We start from the raw sequence: 16269 nt of genomic DNA, 5'->3' as shown, positions 1-16269 counted from the left end.
TGAAACCCACACTGGACCAAATCACCCCACAGACGGTCCAAATCACCCCGCATCAAATTTTAACGTCCAAAAATCCTCTCTTTTATCTTATGATATATTTGGTAGTTTAAAGCTTGATATAATGATTAAACATTATTGATTGAGAGAAAACAAGTGTAGCTTGGTATACAATGTGACATTTTTTATTTGGACCGTATTAGTTTGGAAATATTAGTCGATTTGCTTAGGTGGTTCAAATTCCCCCCTTTTCCCCTGCATACAAAAAAAAAACTGAATAAACACTATGTTATACTTTGGGGATGCAGAATTTTATCCGTGACCGAAATAAATCGTCGCAGTAAACAACTGCGAAAGAAACAACCACTTAGAAAAACTGTAGTAGGCTAGAAATATTGCGGCGCGGGAAAAACGTTTTGAAAAGCTTAAAGCGGTTAAAGTTTTGTGTTTGTCCAAATTTCACATTTTTCATTTTCGTTCATTGGCCGCACCTTTTCGATTTTCGATTTTAGAATTGCGATGACTAGCAATGTCACGTCAAGTTCCATGTTTTCAGTCGAAGTAAAACGGTGCTCGGTATATTTGCTTTCCCAAATTCGAATGAATGTAACCGACAAACTCTAATTTTCTATAGAGCAATTCCATGCCAAACCGGCCAAAAACCAGCAAAGTTTTACCCGACTCTCTCCGATTTTTTAAAAACTTGGTACTTATGATGGAAGTTACTTAAAATATAGGGTGGCCACCCATTCGGGAAAAGCGGGAAAAGTCGCGAATCAAAGTCCATCGGGAAAAAGACGGGAATTACTTCATGCAGGCAGGATTTTTTTGTTCAGTGTTTTTTCTTGGTGCGTTAATATGTTATTCTATGTATTTTAGCGCGTTTAAGCAGTGTGGATCTGTTTTTTTTTTCAAAAAATCCTGCTCTGTTCAAGAAAGTAATTCAATGTTTCATGGATGACCCAGCAGTAAACTGGATAATTTTTAAGGATTTTGCAAGTGAAGTTCAAGAACTCACATCAAACCCGTCGTACGAAATTCTCAACATTGGTAGCTGCGGACTCCATACAGTTCATAATTTTCATTTCCAAGGATGAATTGAGAAACACCTAATGAAATTTCCATGATTGTTTTAGAGCATTGTACAGTCTGTTTAAAAACATACCACTAAAAAGGGCAGATTACACAGCCGTGACAAGTTCAACTGTACTGCCCATGCTTGTATAGGAAACGTAAGCGACAAAATGAACAAAATCAACTTTTTCGCCATTTTTTGTTCGAAAACATTTGAGCAATTTTGAAAAAACCTTTCCGAAAAATCACTGTCCGCACAACAGACGTAGTATACAGCTTTCATACATCGTTCGAAAATCAACAATTATATGTGTTATGTGCTATAAGCAAAATCTACATTTGAATCACATTATTTGTAGAGGCCAAACATGCCTGTCACGGTAGTGTCTTATTACTTAGTGTTTCCTAATAGATGAATATAAAAAAAACCATTGAAACACTGCTCATATAATTACTATTTTCTGTACACTGCACTGCGATGGACAAAGAGAAGCAGTTGTGTTTTTATTGTGATAATTACCTAAATTTCTGCATTTGAATCTTCAAGTGGATAATTAAGATTAGATCAGTAGTAAAATTAAAATAATATTGGTTCATAGCATTATAATTCCTCGGATTCGACATCGAATTATTCCACATACTTAGCCTTTACTCATACCGTTGGTGTAAGTCACTCCACCATCTTTATGAGATTGATCGTGATATTACCAACATTGCAGAATGCCTTTACAAATTAAATTAATTGGAAAAATACGAACCTGCTGTTTTCATCATATCCCAGAGTATTCAGGGGAAAAGTACTATTTTAGACTCGCAACAAACCCAGAGCACAGGCATTTCACTAAATTTCTTCCAGAGCTTTTTGATTTTATCCAATAACAACTGAAACTACCGACGGAGACGTTTTGACAATTATCGGAAATGTCAACCTGGTGATTACGTCTAGCTATGCGAACAAAGCGTTTTCCAAATGGAAAAAATATGTTTTAATCCGCAAAATCTCCTAGGCTCTCTTTTTGCCGATAATATCCTCCAACTGGACAGTAATCACCAACACCATTAGCGTTATCCCAACACTAATGGTGTTGGTGATTACGTCTCCTATACAAACATGGGCAGTGTATTTCCGTTGAGGTTTTGTGATTTTCGCTGGGTGGACGTTCAGTTCAAATGCTACCGCACCTCAGACGGTTAGTCGGTGAGGCAAGGAAATAAGAGGAGAATAAGCTTAAGCAAAGGCCATCCAAACTTAAAACGGTGTTTTGCATCAGTTTTTCGGTCAAAGGTATTCAAGATTGTGGTCAATGCTGTGGATGATAGGTTGCTGGGACGGAACCTTTTTGTATTATGGCAGCATCGACAGTTAAATCATTTTTGCATGAATATCAGAAAGTGGCACCGATGGTCCCTTTCCTTTTCGATGACCTAACGGGACTTGTAACAGCTGTTATGGAGGAAATTATGAACCCCGAACGTCGTCTGAAAGTGGAATCTATATCACTTGTTGAACTTGAACTCGCAGAAACCAATCGATTGCTACCTGGAAGTACTAAAATTGGATTTGCATCGAAATCCGCAATCGAAACAGCAAGGGATTTAGTCAAAATCGTGAGAGTCGTTGCGAGTTCCACTGTGGATTTTTAACCTTTGATATATCCCATTACTCGTTACCTAAAGTGTATGAACCCGGATGTGATTTCTATCGCATGACAATGCATCATTTGAGAGATTATTTTCTATCAACGAAAAGTGCTTGATAATAAACCAAATCGATAGTCTTAGGGGCTGTCCACATACCACGTGGACAGAAAAAGCACTATTTTAGACGTCCCCCTCCCCATCCGTGGACAAACGTGGACATTTCCTATACCCCTTCCCCTGTTGCCCACGTGGACAATTCTTAACTCGGACATTTAGTAGCATAAACTGACGTAAACTGGCTGAGTTGCTTATGTTTTGGAGAAAATCAAACAATGAAATCGAGGGCTTCGTTAGTGGAATTGAGTTAATCGAAATCATCGAAGAAAAGCTGAAGCGAAACAATACCTCAGTGGTATAAAAAAAAGATATGGAGTTCATCACGCTGTTCAAAATACTAAAATGGTGTGTGGTGTTATGTAGTTTTAATTTTATCAACACCTAAATTGCTCTAATACAGGTATACAGGCGATTATATACAATTTTGGACTAGACTATATACAGTTTTAAATATTTTTTTTACATTTCAAATATGACTTATTTCAAGAAAAAATGTAATCTTTCAACGTTAATGTGAAATTTAAGTGGTGAGGTAAAAACGAGATTTTTTTCAATTATTGCTTGAATTTTCACCAGCGAAATTAAGAAAGATTGAAGTTGGGTGTCAAAGAACAAATTGTAGAGCGAATAGAGAGCTTTAATTTGATTGATAGAAACAATCAAGTTTAATATGATTTTTTAGGATAAAATTAACAATAACACATTAAAAATTCCTAACATTCAAGTTTTCATTTCCAAATGGATTAAATCCATTAATTTTGATGTTCCACAATTATATCCTGTACTAATTTTTCTCACCTTTCAAATGGAAGCAACAAAATACTTTAAGGGGATGAATAAAAAAAAATTCTTCTTTTATATTCAAATAACGAAAAATATATGCAAAAAAATGAAGAAAAAAAAAGTTTTGACTCGATTATATACAGGATTCGATTATATACAGTAAAAAAATCCTGGACTGTATATAATCGAGTCCGCGCTATATCTTATGAAATCTTTCGCCATCCTTCACGCAACTTAAAAATTCCATCATCGCAGAACTTCTTTGTTTTTTTTTTCGTTAAAAGACTGCGTAACGTGCTTTTTATGATATCCAATGAATCGAAATTCTTGCCCTTTAATTATCTTTTCCACCGGCCCTAACAAATGATAATCTGTAGATGCAATATCTGAACAAAGAAAAGCTTTCTCCTGGTGGAGACAGGCTTCGAAGATAGCTAACAGAGGTCAATTGATTAGCTCAAAGATTTTTTTTTTCACTCAACATTGTTATGAATGCTTAGATTTTGCATCACCAGTCACGATTTGCTTCAAAACTGTGAGTTTGGAAATACGAGGTGACGGAAATACGATCCATTAAATGTTTTCTGGTGAAATATTTTTATTTCGTGTTTGCACCTTATTGTTAGTTCATTGACGCGTTATCCGCGATTTTCATTATTCTCGGTAACCTTGTCAGACTTTCACGGATAATCGGGGTTCTACTGTATTTGTAATGAAGCTGCTAATTCATGTGTCGTGTACTGAGGATTATTCTTGATCAGCGTCTCGATTTGATTATCATTAGCAGGGCCTTACAATTTCACAATAGTGCTATTCTCTCTTCACGCTCAATCAAGAGAATATCACTTCAGTTTCGTACAGTCTCGTTTCATTCCACGTTCATTTCCTTCATCCATCATACTGAAGCGAAATTATCAAATCGTCGAATGAAAATGTCTTATTTCTAATGAAAATTTCATTGGAGCTCGAATCGTATTCACTAAAAGTAATGAAAATGACTATATGATAGAATATGCAGTGTGCCAGCTGGCGTAATCATTTATCGAATCTGGTTGTAAGACTAATATACCCTCATATGCCCCTTTTAATTCCACTAATCTAAAATCTAATTTTGAGAAATGAAATCGAATGATACTTTCAATTGAAAGCAATGATCATCCTTTTACATGTGAAACTGAAAGTGACACATAGCCCATTCAAATGATAATAAAGGGTGTGTCACATCAAATTGCATCACGGAAAAAACGCTGTAGAAATTTAATTTTTAGGCATTATATCTTCAGCTTTCGCTTATAATCAGATAAGAGTGTATAGATCACGTTGGCCATGCTTCACTGTCAATTTTTCGTAAATTTGGAAAAATGTCGTCGAACGAAAAAGAGTGTCGTGAATTAATCCTGTGCACTCATTTCGAGAATCCGGAGTTGTCACATCGGGACATCGGTAAGATGCTGGAAATCGTCCAATCCACGGTCAGCAGAGTACTAAAACGATACTTCGAGAACCTAACCATCGACCGGAAGGTGAAGAACGGCAAAAATGGATGCACCGTCAGTGAAGAAGATCACAAGCGCGTAGTTAAGCAGTTTAGACGTGATCCGAGAAGTTCGGTCCGGGATGTCGCCAACAAGCTGAATTTGTCAAGTTCATTCGTCCAGCGGACCAAGCAGCGGGAGGGTCTGCGTACATACAAGGTTCAGAAGGCTCCTAACCGCGACAAAAGGCAAAACATGGTGGGGAAGACGCGAGCCCGGAAGCTGTACACCGAAATGCTGACGAAGCCGCATTGCCTGGTAATGGACGACGAAACCTACGTCAAAGCGGACTTTCGTCAGCTGCCGGGCCTGTTGTTCTTCTCCGCAGAGGAGAAATTCCGCGTTCCGGAGGAGATTCGCAAGCAGAAACTATCCAAGTTTGCCAAAAAGTACATGGTGTGGCAAGCGATCTGCTCTTGCGGAAAGCGGGGCGCCCCCTTCGTGATGACCGGCACGGTAAACGGGCAGGTTTACCTTAAGGAGTGCCTACAGAAGCGCTTACTACCACTATTGAAGCAACACGAGGGCCCGACCATCTTCTGACCGGATCTCGCTTCGTGCCACTATTCAAAGGACGTGTTGGAGTGGTACGAAGCCAACGGGGTCACCTTCGTGCCAAAGGAAATGAACCCGCCCAACGCGCCGGAGCTTCGCCCAATAGAGAAATATTGGGCGATTATGAACCAGGCCCTCCGAAAGAACCCAAAAGTTGTCAAATCGGAGGCGGACTTCAAGAGAAAATGGATTTCTGTTCAAAAAAAACCACAACCTGACGTTGTACAGAACCTTATGGACGGGGTAAAGAGGAAGGTGCGAGCATACGGGCTTGGGCTCGAAGTATGAATAAAAAGAAAATGAAAAAAATTGTTTAATAGTTTTTATTTTACTGTCTAAAATTTTCAAAAGGATCGGTCTACTGGGCGAATTTCTACAGCGTTTTTTCCGTGATGCAATTTGATGTGACACACCCTTTAAATAGGGCAGTTTCAATCGTCATGTAAAAGCGTTTGCTTCAAAGGAAATGATAGCAAAACGAAAACGAAATAGAAGCATCGATGTTTCAGTATGCGTAGTGAATACACACAATCGAAATTGAAATTGGCTGAAGAGAAAGGAAGAAGAAAAAATCGTTTTCATCTTTTAGTTTCGAAATTGTCGAAATGATTCATTAGTGACGGTGTTGCGCATGACCCGCAACGCGCACCTTCATCCCATTACCTTGTAACTCCCCGGCCAGTGAACCACTGTCGAGATCTTGGTCTGTGCTAAACAATAACATAAAAAACAACAACAAGCTGAACTGAAGCATTATAGAAATTATTTTACCTTATCCATATTACTTATACTATTTATACTTACTTATTACTTATACTATTACTTTATCGTGAATTATTAGAAGGAACTAAACGTAAGCGGAATGAATTACATGCAACAACTATTAAACTAATAAATTATGTATATATTCGTAGGAAAATTATAATCTAACCTGTACATAAAAACTGTGTTGATTATCATTTTGGAAATTCCGGTTGCAAGAGCAACATCTTATAATTTTCGTTTATTGTGGTAATAGAAACGAATTCAGCACTATGTCAACCATAAGTAAATCGAAGAAGGGTGTTTCTTCCGGCGCAATTCCTAAATCAAAAAGTGTGAAAGAGTCACATACTGATGTGGCGATGGCTAGAGAAGATCCAGACAAAACTATCCCGGGACGGACATGCAAAACATGTGGAGGTCCAGACAACGAAGAGATGGTGCAATGCGACCAATGCGACAAATGGCATCACTTCCATTGCGTTGGAGTTACGTAAAAAATTGAATCCCAGAGCTGGAGTTGTCCTAAATGCGCAAATGCGAAAGGAACACAGTCACGGGCTTCGATGCAAGAACAAGTCCTTCAACCAACGAGTGATCCACCTCAACGCGACGAGCACCGTGTAGGAGACATCTCTAAAAATCGGAACGTTTCAAAGGCCAAGTCGGTACGATCAAATCATTCTCAACAATCAACTCGAACTATGCTGAAACTACAGCTGCGTAAACTCGAGGAGCAAAGAGCACTAGAACAACAGGAAGCCGCGAAGAAAGTAGACTACTTGGAAAAAAAGTATAAATTACTAGAGGAAATGGCAAATGAACAGAGGACAAACGAAAGCGTATCTTCGAAACGAGTCCAGGAGTGGGTCGAAGACACTAATCGTTTGCAAAACAAGGCCTCTATTTCACCCCAGGCTATGAATAATTTTATACCTCCAATCAATTCCACACATAAACCAGGTTCAATACGAGAATGCGCGTCTGATCATCATATAGTGAACGAAGAACACCAGGCAGCTTCCGAAAATCACGCTGCAAGGCAGCCAGTTGATGCTATTTTACCGTACCGTCAATTCCGACAGCTAGGATTGAACAACGACAACAACAATGATGAGATGCTCGATCCGTGCCCGCTTTCAAGAAAACAATTAGCAGCGCGTCAAGCAATCAGCAAGGAGCTACCAACGTTTAATGGTAATCCCGAAGAGTGGCCTCTCTTCTACACGATGTTCAACAGCACCACGAAAATGTGTGGATTTTCGAATGAAGAAAATGTTGTTCGACTGCAGAGGAGCCTCAAAGGTAAGGCATACGAAGCCGTAAAGTGTCGATTGATGCACCCGTCCAATGTTCCAAGCGTGATGACAACACTAAAAATGCTATTCGGCCAACCTGAAGCTATTGTGCAGTCGATGATAGCAAAAATCAATGCACTACCGTCGTTAAGAGAGGATAAGTTGGAGACAATAATCGACTTCGCGATGAATGTTCAAAATTATTGTGCCACGGTTGACGCGTGCGGGCTTGAAAAACATTTATATAATATAACTCTCCTTCACAACCTTGTCAGTAAGCTCCCACCGTCGATCAAACTAGATTGGGCTCGATTCCGACAAACACTTCCAACGGTTAACCTGGCGACCTTTAGCAATTGGATGTTCTCACTCGCAGAGGCAGCTAGCACGGTAACCCTACCAAGCATGCAAGCACCCGTATCGGGCCCATTTGAAGCCCGCCCTCTCAAAAAGGGAAATACATTTCTCAACGTTCATTCGAATGCTTCAGAATCATTACATTTCGAGGAACCCACTATTGATTCTGATTTTAATGCAGCACACTCTATCAACCCTTCATGCCCCATATGCCATGAGGGGTGTACAACCGTAGACAGATGTAAACGCTTCTTAGATTTCTCACGTTATTCTCGATGGTCCGCGGTGAAGGAGTTCGGGCTCTGTCGTATGTGCCTCCGCGTCCATAAGGGTAGTTGTAATGCAAAGCCATGCGGAATAAATGGATGCATGTTTCGCCATCATGAGTTGCTGCACAACCATGAAAAAGGGCAGTCGACTAATTTGAACACCGAGTCAAGCAATGTCATATCTCCATCACCCCAGCCAGATTCTAATCAAGCGGCTTTCGGAAGCAACGTACATCAAACTACTTCGAGTTCAGCCTTGTTCAGATACATCCCAGTTGTGCTGTATGGTACCAAGGGCCCTGTTTCAACATACGCATTTCTCGATAGTGGATCAGCGCTTACGCTACTTGATCAAGAATTAGCCGATGAGCTCGATCTGGGTGGAACTATGAAACCGTTATGTTTACGGTGGACCGGTGGAACACAGCGGTATGAGCAGGGCTCTAGAGAAGTTAATCTGGAAATATCTGGATCACGTCGTGATGCACCAAGATATAAACTTACCGGTGTACGAACAGTAGAAAAACTTCAATTACCACTTCAAACACTAGATATGGAAGAATTGTCTCATCGATATCCGTATCTTCACGGATTACCCATCGATTCATATCGAGAAGCCAGACCACGTATTTTGATAGGAATGAGTCATGACAAGGTATCACTCGTCCGAAAAAGCCGCGAGGGAGGAATGCATCAACCGACAGCGATAAAAACTCGACTTGGGTGGACTGTTTGCGGGGGATGGCATACAAATGAAGCTCCTAACATGATTCATTACACTTTTCATTTGTGTCCTTGTGATGAACAATCAGACGAAAATCTTCATCAATCTATGAAAAATTATTTCGCAATTGATAGCCTTGGCGTTATGCGTACGTGCAATGCACTGCAAACCTATGATGAAAAAAGAGCACTTGATCTCCTTAATTCTCTTACCAAGCTCAAAGGAGACCGATATGAGACAGGTCTCCTTTGGCGCTATGAAAACGTTCGATTACCGGATAGCTATACAATGGCACTGAATCGATTTCACTGTCTTGAAAGACGAATGAAGAAAGACACAACACTTGCGGTTTCTTTGAACCGTAAAATCGATGATTACTTAAATAAAGGATACATACGAAAACTTCAGATGGACGAACTCAATCATCCATTCCCCCGAATTTGGTATCTACCAGTGTTACCAGAAAAAAACCTTGATTTATCCTCCGATATGGCAACGGAGAAAATTCTAGGTATGTGGTGGTGCACCGGCTCAGACGTCTTCACATATAAGATTGGATGGTCACGTTACGATAAAGCTCTTCTAAAGGGTCAACGCTATCCAACTAAGAGAGAAGTTCTTAGAGTTTTGATGACGATTTTTGATCCTCTTGGTCTCATCAGTCACTTTCTGATGTTCTTGAAGGTCCTTCTACAAAAAATTTGGCGAACGTCAATACAATGGGACGAAAAGATCACTGGTGACTTATTCGAAGAATGGCGATCGTGGTTGCAAATTCTACCACAAGTCGAGAACGTCCAAATTCCAAGGTGCTACAGAGCCCAAACCACTTTGAATGAACACTGCGGAATACAACTGCATACATTTGTGGATGCCAGTGAGAACGGGTTTGCGGCTGTAGTTTTCCTTCGTTTCGATCAAAATGATATAGTCGAATGCAGTTTGACGGCTGCAAAAACAAGAGTTGCGCCCTTAAAATATCTTTCGATCCCCAGATTGGAACTGCAAGCGGCTGTACTCGGTGCTAGATTGGCACAAACAGTTTCGAAGTCGCTTTCCATCCCTATCACAAGGCGGTTTTATTGGTCTGACTCACGAGACGTTCTTTGTTGGATACACGCAGATCGTCAAAGATATGCGCCGTATGTCGAGGCCAGAACAAGTGAAATACGTGAATTATCCGAGACACATGAGTGGCGCTGGGTACCAACGAAGTTAAACGTTGCGGACGATGGAACTAAATGGATGGGAAAACCCAATTTAACCCAAGAGAGCAGATGGTTCAAGGGCCCTGAATTTCTCTGGCGCTCAGAACAAGAATGGCCGAGTTCATCAGTAGATATCAGTACCACGAACGAAGAGCTTCGCCATTGTTTCTCACTCCACTATACGTTCCCGAATCCAATCGTCTCGGTCACAAATTATTCATGCTGGAAACGTTTAGTTAATATTGTTGCTTTAGTCTATCACTTTCTATCAAATTGTCGAAGACAAAATGAACATCAACAGAAAACCACAGGATCAATTTCTTCAACAGAGCTACTGAAGGCCGAAACATATATTGTGCGTTTGGCACAACACGATGCATTTTCCAACGAAATGACTAGATTGAAATCTTCGTCACAGGGATCAGACAAAACTGTCCACATGGTACCCAAAAGCAGCCGAATCTATCATCTATCACCATGGTTGGATGAATTTGGAGTACTGCGAATGTGCAGTCGAATCGGCTTATGTATGTATACTACAGGAAATGCCAAAAATCCAATCATACTACCACGAGACCACCATATTACGACCCTCATAATTAACCATTACCATGCCCGATATCATCACCAGAATCATGAAACCGTTATTAATCAAGTACGGCAGAAGTATCATGTACCCCGCATACGTGTTTGCTACGCAAAGGTTCGTAGAGCATGTCAAAAATGCAAGAACGATACGGCTATTCCACATCCGCCAATCATGGCTGATCTGCCTTTGGCACGTTTGTCCGCTTATTCGCGACCGTTCACTCATACAGGCGTGGACTATTTTGGCCCTATGGATATAACTGTAGGACGACGCACAGAGAAACGGTGGGGAATGTTGGCCACCTGTTTAACTGTGCGTGCAATTCACATCGAAATAGTTTACACATTGAGTACAGACTCGTGTATAATGGCTCTGCGCAACTTCATCGCTAGACGCGGTGTGCCACGAAGGTTTTACAGTGATCGTGGAACAAATTTTATTGGTGCAAATCGCAAATTGTGCGAAATCGAGTCTAAAATCAACCAAGAGAATATCATGAAAGAGTTCGTTAGCACGGATACAGAATGGCTGTTTAACCCACCTGCATCGCCACATATGGGTGGCAGTTGGGAACGACTAATCGGAAGTGTAAAAAAGAATCTTGCGGCAATTAAACCCCCTCGGAAACTATCAGAAGAAGTACTTCGAAATTTGTTGGCGGAAGTTGAAAATATCGTGAACTCTCGGCCGTTGACTCATGTACCAATCGATGATCTATGCATCGATGCATCAGCTTTGACTCCAAACCACTTCCTGCTCGGTTCGTCTAATGGAACGAAACCTCTTACTAATTTAGATGACAGTGGCGTTGCACTAAGAATGAGTTGGTGCACATCACAGATCCTAGCCAACCAATTCTGGAAGCGCTGGGTTACCGACTATCTCCCTGAGATCACGCGGAGGACTAAATGGTTTGCTCACACATTACATGCAACAACTATTAAACTATTAAATTATGTATATATTCGTAGGAAAATTATAATCTAACCTGTACATAAAAACTGTGTTGATTATCATTTTGGAAATTCCGGTTGCAAGAGCAACAGACGGCATGAACTTTCTGAGCAACGCAATAAAAGCGTATTCCAGAACGAAGTAGAGCATCACTGCTAACAACACCTCTCGAGAGATATGTTGAGTGTATCTATAAAAGAATTTGTTGTTTGTATTCCAGTTTCGCGAAGTCTTGGAAGCCTTGAAAGCGAAACGGTTTTTCTATCAAGAGCGGAAGTTGAACCGAAAACTCCATCTAGGAAAACAATGTCTTGTATTTTCAATATTACAACATTCTAACATGCTTTTACGGTGTGTTCATTCTGTCTTTTTGACGTTATCCTCTAACTAATGAAAATAAATCGGCCGCTCTCGGTTGATATACGTTACTATCAGAATACACATTTTAACAAAGAAGTTCAACGAAATGAAAAAATATAAATTTTCGAAAGGGAAGCACTATCAGACAGCTCAACCTTGAAAAAATACAGATAAATTTGTCGGAAATGCAGAATTAATTTTATTTATTGTTAAATACAGATGCGATTCTTTTTTACAAATTATGTATTTAACGTTTCCACGTGGACATTATCCATACCCCCTCCCCCCCTCACCATGGACAAGTATGGAAATTTCGTAAACCCTAACCCACCGCCCCCCCCCCCTAAAGTTGTCCACGTGGTATGTGGACAGCCCCTTACGGCACAGAGAATCGCGTACGATGCAATCACGAATGCAGGAGGAGGTACTGGTGTTGTCGTAACGAAATCGTTCATCCCTGTTTATTTTTTTTATTCTGATTGTTCAGGCATGCGGATAAGATTTGATTCAAGTAACTTAATTTCTTCCCAACTAACAACTCCCCATTAGTGTGACGTTTTTATGAGATATAAAAGTTTTTAACATTAAATTCAATTTTGAGTAAGATTTTTGAACTGTGTATTTGAATGTTATTTTTCCTAAATAGTTTATTGATTTTCCAACTATTTTGTTAACCATCATATTTTTATCAGAACTCTGGATTTTAAGTTATGATTTTTTGAAAGAAAGATCAATAATTTTGAATACGCCCTTTTAAAAAATCAGTCGTAATTTAAATTGGTCATATGACAATGAAAATTATGATTTTAGGAAGTTTTCGTTATAAGTACAGGGCGGACTCGATTATATACAGTCTCGGATTTCTTTTCACTTTATATAATCGAATCCTGTATACAATCGGGTCAAAAAAAAGTTTTTTCTATTCGTTTTTTATGCTAATAAATTTATCCAGAATCTCTCAGGAGATGATAGACTATCATATTTGATGGAAAAAATCCTTCTACGCATATGTTCGTATTTCAACAATGACAGAATTATAGAACTTATTTTTGTGGCGGACTCTGTTGCCTCCAACTGGCTTTACATTAAAAAGTACGCTACGAAGGACTATTCTGTTGTTTCCATTTGAAAGATGAGAAAATTTAGTACAGAATATAGTACTGGAACATCTAAATTAGTGGATTTTAATAACATTTTGGAAGTGAAAAACTTGAAAGTTTTGTGTACCAATAAAAATAGTTATCTCGATTTTTCATTCGTAATTTGCCGCGAAATGTTGATTTGCACGATAATATACCCTGTGCAAAATATTAGCTCATTTAACAATTATACAAGAAAAATTACGTCCTCATTCGGTCACCATTTGCGGAGAGCAACGACGCTAAAACGAGAGAGTTTTGTTTCTCTCTGGAGCGGTGTTGCTAGTAATACTATGCGGTCTATATGAATACATATATTTCAAGGGATAGCAGCGTTAGAAATTAAAAATATAATTAGAAATAGCTAAAATATCATGTAGTTTGCACTCTCTGAGACTTGTGAATCAGGATCTGCTACATTAGTTGAATATGAATCATTCGCTTAGCGTAGTCCGTATGATCCTGCTGTATCATGATGCATTTTTATTTATTTACAAGCTGACCCGGCAAACTTCGTCTCGCCCAAAATTTATTCTCGTTATCACATCCACGTTTCCTTTCCACTTTCGAACGAAGATCAATTTCGTTAGCGCAAACATCAAATGGACTAATAACGCTTGTCAATATGTAATTGTAGAACATATGCGAATTGAATTTTTTGAACATTTCCATTTTTTTCAGAGTTTTCCAAAAATTTTCAATTGTCATGTTTGGTTGAAACATGTGAATTGAAAAAAAAAAATGTGTAGAGAGGGAGGGAGCACCCCAAAACCTTCACATGCCAACTTTGGTTCTGTTTGCTTGATTAGTTCTCGAGTTATGCAGATATTTATGCTTCATTAGTTTGTCACCCCTCCCCCTTGAGAGGGGGGAGGAGTATCTAACCACCATAGAAACATTTTATGCACCCTAAAACCTTCACATGCCAACTTTGGTTTCGTTTGCTTGATTAATTCCCGAGAAATGCAGAAATTTGTGTTTCATTTGTATGGCAGCCCAAAGGTTCATCCTTCGCCTCCATACGCCGATGGCTCTTAACATTCGTCGTTCAAAGACTCCGGGTATTGTTCAAGTTTCGTGCCCGTAGAAGTCAACCGGTCTTATTAGCGTTTTATACAGGGATCATTTCGCACGACTGCTAAGTCTGTTTGACCTTAAGTGTTTGTGGAGACCATACGAGGTACGGCTCTCATTGATAATGCGTCTCCGGATCTCGCGGCTGGTATCATTATCAGACGTTACCATTGAGCCAAGGTAGACAAATTGGTCCACTACCTCGAACTCATCATCGTCGATCGTTACACTTACCTAATCGGGTCCTGTCGTGCTCGGATCCGGAAGGCAGCATGTATTTGGTTTTAGACGCATTGATTTTCAGTCCAATTCTCTCTGCATCGTGCTTAAGTCAGGTGTAATGTTCCGCTCCCGTCTCAAATGTTCTGCCGATAATGTCTACTTCATCAGCGAAACAAATGAATTGACTGGATCTATAGAAAATCGTACCACGCAAGTTAAACGCCGCTCGTCTCATAACACCCTCTAGCACAATGTTGAACAGTAGGCAAGAGAAGCCCCCTGCGGGACTCGAATGAATCAGATAATCCACCCGATATTCGCACACAGCTCTGCATTCCATTCATCGTAACCTTAACCAGACTTGTCAGCTTCACGGGGAAGCCGTTTTCGTCCATGACTCCCCATAGCTCAGCTCTGGTAGATGGTATTACCATCGCGAAATGTTCGTACTGTAGATCATGATGATTATGATGCATGGAGAGGTTCGATTTTATTCTAGGAAATGGTTTGGAGCTTTTAACATATTTTTAAAACATTTAAAATATGTTAAAATATTTATAATTTTATAATTGAATTACTACGAAAAATTGAAACAAGAAATCTACTTACCCCGAAAGCTGGATTCTTCCTGAATCGGAGGTACGAATCACAAAACGTTCAACGTTGGTACAGTTTCTTTTCCGAGTAAAGATTTTCGTTCTTTATTACGTAGAATCATGCCAATCCGTTGATCTGATGGTCAATGCGATCGATCGAACATGCTATCTTTGGGCCTTATTCCCGTTTACACTTCACGGTGAAAATGAGATGCACGGCACGCCATTGAACTACGTTTTACGAGTTAGTAAAGGTGAATGATAACCTTTCAAATAGAAATTATAAATGAAAATTAACTTCCGTATCCAATAAGTGTTCAATGCGAATGGAGCACTGTGCTTTCTTCATGTGGTAAAATAATCTCGTACAAAAAATGTATCTGAAGATGATTTCATATCATAATAATAAGTTTTGGTGAAAAACTAATTTCGTATCCAGATGTAGACACCGTACCGCTTTCACCGTGAAGTGTATACGGGAGAATGCCCTTTATTCATTAGTTCACAATTCTTCCCGCATCCACGAAATTTACCTTCATTTACTGGAAAGGTTTAAAGTTGGAAAAAACAAAATTCTGTTCTACATAATGTTCGATAATGGTGAACGTGAGAAGAAGCGACTCAGAATCCAGATTTGCAGGGAATTTTCACAAAATAAATATCGGTGTAGAAAAAACTTTCTCATAGATGAAATATTTATTCGCTATCGCCCAGCACTACTACAATATCCTGTTTCGCGTGATCCAATTCAAAGAGTTATAAATCGTAGAGAGCGGGCGTATCCAATACCAGTACAAGCCATGTTTGTGCTTTCAATTTTTTCTTCGCTATTTCACATTTTAACAAAGCAGCTATTAACAGTGAACTGTAAATTTGTTTTTGTTCCAATTCCAATAGCCTTCGCATCGATGTAAACCTTCGACATTCAGGATTTTTCAAACCTAAGCAATGAATCCATTCCTGTCTAAACATTTAGAAGAGATTAAATCTGAAATCTAGTGTTGTTTGATACTTT

General features: G+C 39.5%; 1 protein-coding gene across 1 annotated transcript in view; it reads right to left on the bottom strand.

Annotated features, from left to right (window-relative positions):
* Positions 1-15931: 15931 nt before the first annotated feature.
* LOC129766851 ((E3-independent) E2 ubiquitin-conjugating enzyme) overlaps positions 15932-16269 on the bottom strand; it is a 26694-nt gene continuing 26356 nt past the window's right edge. The window contains exon 9 of the mRNA XM_055767455.1: positions 15932-16269. This exon is cut by the window's right edge and continues 439 nt beyond it. The gene's annotated coding sequence lies outside the window, so the exon portion shown is untranslated.

Source organism: Toxorhynchites rutilus, chromosome 1 (genome assembly GCF_029784135.1).
Source record: "Toxorhynchites rutilus septentrionalis strain SRP chromosome 1, ASM2978413v1, whole genome shotgun sequence".
Lineage (NCBI taxonomy): Eukaryota > Metazoa > Arthropoda > Insecta > Diptera > Culicidae > Toxorhynchites > Toxorhynchites rutilus.
Note: the sequence above shows the minus strand (reverse complement) of the source record. Positions and strands in the feature narration are given on the sequence as shown.